Source organism: Cynocephalus volans, chromosome 1 (genome assembly GCF_027409185.1).
Source record: "Cynocephalus volans isolate mCynVol1 chromosome 1, mCynVol1.pri, whole genome shotgun sequence".
NCBI lineage: Eukaryota > Metazoa > Chordata > Mammalia > Dermoptera > Cynocephalidae > Cynocephalus > Cynocephalus volans.
In genome coordinates this window covers 168,069,437-168,075,950 of record NC_084460.1, presented here as the reverse complement: position 1 = coordinate 168,075,950, position 6,514 = coordinate 168,069,437, and the positions used below count along the sequence as shown (strand labels likewise).

The following is a 6,514-nucleotide window of genomic DNA, read 5'->3' as shown; positions in this document are numbered from 1 at the left end:
GTTTTCCCATCATCCCAATTATGTAAGTACTATTATATCCCCATTTTGAAGACAGGAAAAATAAAGTACAAAACGATTAATTTGTCCAGAATCTCATAATAGTGGATTATGAAGAGGAAATCAGAAATCAGATTCCAGGCACGTTGAGATTGCCCCACCCCTGTCCTGGCCTCACTGGGTTCCCTTCTGCCCAGCCTGGTTCAGGCTGGTTCCTAGGAGAATGAAGTTATTGCACAAAGAGGAGCTTCCATTTTACAAGCACTGCTTTGAGAGTGAGAAGCCACGAAAGAAATACATGGACTGGGTCCCTGTGACAACAGAAAAGGCCTGGACAGGGAGAGCTGGACAAAAAGAAATATCCAGTTCCTTTTTATTTCACAGTTGATCAGTACTATTTTTTGATCCGGAAGTGAATTTATCTCCAAGCTAAGGATGTTTTGTTTTTCTTTGTCAACAGTGTCATTCCACCCACCAGTGCACGATGGGTCAGCTATACCAGGAACACCACCAGAAAGACTTTTTTCTGTACATTGCCTGCAGAGAAGAAAGTGTGTACAGCTCGTGAAGCTGTCCCTGAGGTGGGGAAGCAGGAGGGTCCCATTCTACACAGAAAGAGAAGACCTCCTTTCTTAACTCCTCCTCTTTCTTAATTGAACATGTGCACGTTCCTTTAGAATTATGGGCAACCACCATATTTCCCACATTTCATTCACACTGTAACCAATTATTCTATGCTACATCAATACCTTTGTTATTTATTTACCATAATGAAATTCCTCTTGTTTATGTAAATTTAGATTCACATTAATGAATGACCTTGCCCTTATACCACCCATCACTGTATTTCACTGTGGTTGGGGTAAATGGAGAGGAGAGACTAGCTAGATCCTTGAGGAACTTTATGATAATAACAAGATACACACTTGACTAATATATGTCAGTAGCATTTTTATTTTTTAATTGTTCCACTTATAAGTTACTTTTGACAGCAATGAGACAGCACTATTGTTTTCTATTTACACATAAATAGTTCTAAATTTACATATCATTTTTTGGATAATATATAGCTGGTAGATTTGCTCACAGCAAGATTTGTCTGTTCTACATTTTCCGTATCCACTCATCTGATGATGGACATTTGGGCTGGTTCCAACTCTTGGCTATTGTAAAGAGTGCTGCGATGAACATTGGGGAACAGGTATACCTTCGACTTGATGATTTCTATTCCTCTGGGTATATTCCCAACAGTGGGATAGCTGGGTCGTATGGTAGATCTATCTGCAATCTACAGAATGGAATACTACTCAGCTATAAAAACGAATGATATACTGCCATTTGCAACAACATGGATGGACCTTGAGAGAATTATATTAAGTGAAACAAGTCAGGCACAGAAAGAGAAATACCACATGTTCTCACCTATTGGTGGGAGCTAAAAATTAATATATAAATTCACACACACACACACACACACACACACAAACCGGGGGGGGGGGGAGATATAACAACCACAACTACTTGAAGTTGATACGACAAGCAAACAGAAAGGACATTATTGGGGGGGGAGGGAGAAGGGAGGGAGGTTTTGGTGATGGGGAGCAATAATCAGCCACAATGTATATCGGCAAAATAAAACTTAAAAAAACAAACAAACAAACAAAAACAAAACAAAACAAAACAAAAAACAAAAAGATTTGTCTGTTCTATTTATCAGTCAGTGTTTTTCTCTTATGTTTTGAGAGCAATAGTAAAAAAAAAAAAAAAAAAAAAATGCTCCAGGAAGACTCCTATTTTAAAGAAAATATATCTTCCACTAAAGGAAATATTAAAAAGGCTAAGAAATTTGAGAAAGAAGTATATTTTAATCATCTTTTAACCAACACACCACCTTGCCACATGGTAAGCACATAATGAGCACTCAGTCATGATTGCAAAATGACTAAATAGGTAATTTTACAAAATATTTATGTAGTTTATAAAATACTTTTATAATTTTTGCTGTAATTTGAAACTTTTTAAAAAATAACTTTTCTCTTACCCCCCCCCAAAAATTAAAAAGACAAAAATTCCCATAGTTTAGATCTTTCTTTCCTTCTTATAAAGGTTTTTACGATGATTCATTTTAAGCTTATACATCATTTATGAAAAGCTGAGAGAGAAAAAAATTGATGGGCTTAATTCAGGACAGCTAGGAATTGATATCTATAGTTTAGAAACTTGGACCTAGGTTAAACATGGAAATGTCTTTCTAATTTTTTTTTTTTTTTTCCAGTAGCAATCTAATGTGAGTTTTAGATAACCCCAAAGGAAGTAGACATAGAGAAGTAAGACTAGAACCACCCGGTAAATTTTCAAAAAGCACACTCTTTAATTTACAATTGAAATATTCAATGGTTCTGACTTCAGTCATTCTATGAAAATTAAGTAACTCCTTAACTCGATACAATGCAGACATGCAGCAGAGTCTTTTAGTTATGTTCCCAGCAAACAGATTTTATCCCTACTATCCTTTGCTGCAGCCAATATCTAACTGGAGGCCTACTGGTAAATAGTGATTGGTGGTCCTATTCCCTTTGCCAATGATTGGACATTTCATGCCATTCTACATATTAGAATGTGAGTATGTGTTGTGTGGAGCTGCTGAGGCCCTCTTGTATCCATTAGGTATGCTGAAAATATACTAGAAACATACAGAGTAGAAAGATGAAATGAACTCAGGTCCTTAATGATATCATTGAGCCAGTGATTGACCAATAGAAAAGCCATCCTTCCCTGGATTGCTCTTGTTACTAGAAATAATAAATCTCCTAATGGTTTTATCCAACTGTTTTTTTTTTTTTAAAACCTCTGTAACTTTTACCTGAAATCATCCTCATTGATTTATCATGCCCCCAAAATATAGGAATAAACAAACCAAAGTGTTTTTCCTATACTTTTACAATGAACACAGAAGACTTCTGTGAACAAATGTGTGGAGTTTTAATCCCATCAGCAAACAGCAAGCAATCAATCGTGCAACAGACACCAGCTGCATATCCTCTAAATTCAATTCAATTCTGACACCATCTACCTGGAAATAGCATCAGACCATACAGATTGAGGGCTCAGTCCCCAAACTACCCCATCTCACTTCAGACACCAGTGTCAAGTTCAGGCATCTGGAACTTCTGAGTGACTGGTTTTGAGTTGAGGTTCCCATGATGTCCTCCTTGGATTTGATTAATTCTCTAGGGTGGCTTACAGAACTCAGGAAAACACTTACTTATATTGACCAATTTATTATACGGGATATTGCAAAGGATACAGATGAAAAGATGCTTAGGGTGAGGTATGGGGGAAGGGGCGTGGGGCTTCCATGCCCTCTCTAAGCCTGCCACCCTCTAGGATCCTCCACTTGTTCAACTATCTGCAAGTTCTCCAAACCCTGTCCTTTGATTTTTGATGGAGACTTTATTACATGAACACAATTGACTAAATCATTGGCTGCTGGTGATCAGCCAAATCTTCAACTTCTCTCCCCTTCCCAGAGCTTGGAGAGTAGGGCTAAAAGACCAAACCCTCTAATCCTATCTTGTTCTTTCAAGTGACCATCTCCCATACTGAAGCAACCTGGTAGCTGCCAGCCATCACGCAACTCATTAGCATACAAAAAAATATCACTTTGGATTATCTAAGGATTATCGTAGTAGTATGCCAGAAAAGAGACTGGATGAAGACCAAAATGTGTGCATTTTACAGTATCATACGTATCTATAGGAAGACACATTATTACCATTACTGTAATTTCATGTGAATGGCTTACTAATAATTAATTAATAGATGGATCAAATTATAGACAGAATAAAACTGGGTGGTTGATTTAAGACTTTTTACTTATCATCTGTGTATTCATGTACAATCCAGTAAACATAGCATATGTACTATGTGTTATACATTATTTGAAGTACTATAAATCACAAAGGAATTATAAAAATAGTCTCTACCCAAATGCACGATAAAATGAGGTTGTAAAATTATAACAAGGAAGTATTTGAGCCACGGGTAAATGTGGCATCAAGATTGGTAATGCGATTTCCTTGTACATTTATTTTCTGTAAATGTATTCTTTTCAAGCTCCATCTGTAGGCAGTTGTTTGACTGAATTAAATGTGCAGTCAATTCATTTCTCAAATAGCATATATTTCCTCACACATAAAATTTCTGAAGTTGAGAAATCGATAAGAAGCTTTTGAAGAATAACAAAGAATAGACATTCGAAAGTAAAAAAATCTATCAGAGACTATCCTGATAAATATTCGTATAAAGGGAAATGAAAGTGAAATAATATTGAATCCTCACAGTTGCCCAGGAAATTACCAATAACATATAAAATCTAATGCTAAAAATATTATTACCTATGATTCCAGAGATCTGGGTTAGAGCCTAAAACCAGTTGTGTGGTCTTGATCAAATAATTCCTTCTCCTGGTAGTGTTAATTTTACCTTAAACAAAATCAAACTATTAGAGTGCTGAGACGTGTTTTGGCCACTTGGAAAATTGTCTTTCATTGAGGAAAGTTGTACAAAATTGGTAATTTGCATTCACTAGAGTATTTTGAAGTAATGTTCTTGAGGACATATGTCCCAACATCATTAGAAGCTCCCTGGAGATATCTCTCTCAGGTATTCGTATAAGGAAAACAAGCAAGCAAGAGAGCAAACAATATACAAACTCTGCTTCCTCTAAGCAAGTATTTTTATTTTAGCTTAAATAAATTAAGAATCTTAAACATCTTACTCTTCAGATTTGGCAACCAACCAAGAAAATAAAGGGCTAAATCTGCAACCCTCAACTCCTTATCTTTGAACAGTGACAGTAGGTAAGTATCCCTGGATGTGATTTTACCTCTGACTTTCATATTCTTACTCCTTTTTTCTATACCCCAGTTCCCCTCAGCTGTACAATTCAAACTCATGTGATGTATCTATTTTTGTTAGTATTCATGGGTTAAAGGCAGGTCTGAGTTTCCTCAACTGTAAATCAAGAAAATGCACATAGATGAGCTGGGTGGCATGTTTGAATTTTTAAATTTTTATTTTTCTATGTTCCTTTTTCCAGGTAATTTGATGCTAATAAATTGTGACATAGATGTATCGATATTGATATTTCAAAAGATGCCAGTGCACCTCTAGATTTAAAAATTAATATTGATCAAAGAAAACTGTCTGCAATACAAAGATTAGTATTATTCACCTAAACTTGTTATTAGTAATGGTAATTAAGAAAATATCCAGCTAGTAGTATCATCTATCAGCATATATTTTGTTAGCATTAGGTTTTTTTTGTCTGTGAAGCTAATGACTATTTTACCATAGTGTATTTGTTTTTCCAAATATAGTAATGTTTTATGAAAGGTAATAATTAAAAAGTGACATGTTATGATTTTTCTAATGGCTCACTTTTAAAGAATTATTTAGGCATGGGTAATTTAACTCCCTCAATCATGTTCATATATCAATGATGCCTACAATACTCCTCTATTATTGCCTATAACTTTAAAGGAGAATATGTTCTAAAATATGTTCCACATGAATAAAATATAAAGCCTCTCAACTAAAACACAAGTAAAACTAGATTTAAGAAATTCTTCGATATAAAATTGAACTGCTAAAGTGTATTTGGCAGATTATCTTCTACATCTTTAACTCCTTTGATATCCTTTGGAAGCCAATTCAAATGTGGATATCAAGTTTTACACAATAGAGAAGTACATTTGTCTAATGTTTAAATGCAAAACTTCAAATAGAATTTTTCTAATCTGTTTAGATTTTAAATGACAGTACTAAGAAAAAGAACTAGAAAGAACTAGTAGTTTATATAACACAAATCCTAATGCTTTTGAAAGAACACTTTTTCCCCCCTTAGACCAAAGCAGAAACAGTGATTAGTTTAGGTTCAGGGAAATTGGAACATCTGGCACAATATCCCTATTACACAGCTATTCCCTCTTGTCTGTGGCTAAAACTTTTAGGCAAGCTTTGGCATGAGAGTCTATTTCATTTTGCTGTAACCATGCTTCTTTATTTGCTAATTAGTCAATTATCTAAATTTCCACTTAATCCTCATAGAAATAGTATTGTGCAACTTGCAGAATATTTTATAGGCTCTTCATGGTATTCTCAATTTCAAATATTTTAAGAATTTAATTATTCTGATTTTAAAAAATGTTTTGTAACTTTAAAATATTACTTAAGAGAAGAAATAAGTAGTGTTATTTTAATGTTTTCTTTCTAATATTATAGTGTATATAATAGGAATTATTAAAATACATTTTAGTTTCCCTTTTAAATTTTATCCCATTGAAGGTTGAATCATGAGGACATCATCTCGGAGCAGATGGGGTACTTGACCCCTTTAGCAAGTCAGTAACTTTGAAATCAGGGTTTAGACAAAAAGATATTACAAATTCCTGAAGAGCCAGTCTGAAGGATTCAGAGCAGAGAATTCCACCCTGGTGTGAAGCCTATGCCATCT

At 34.7% G+C, this 6,514-nt stretch overlaps 1 pseudogene; it reads left to right on the top strand.

The window, feature by feature from the left end:
• The first annotated feature begins 220 nt into the window (after window positions 1-220).
• On the top strand, window positions 221-565 carry LOC134360608 (gamma-aminobutyric acid receptor-associated protein-like; annotated as a pseudogene).
• Window positions 566-6,514: the final 5,949 nt, after the last annotated feature.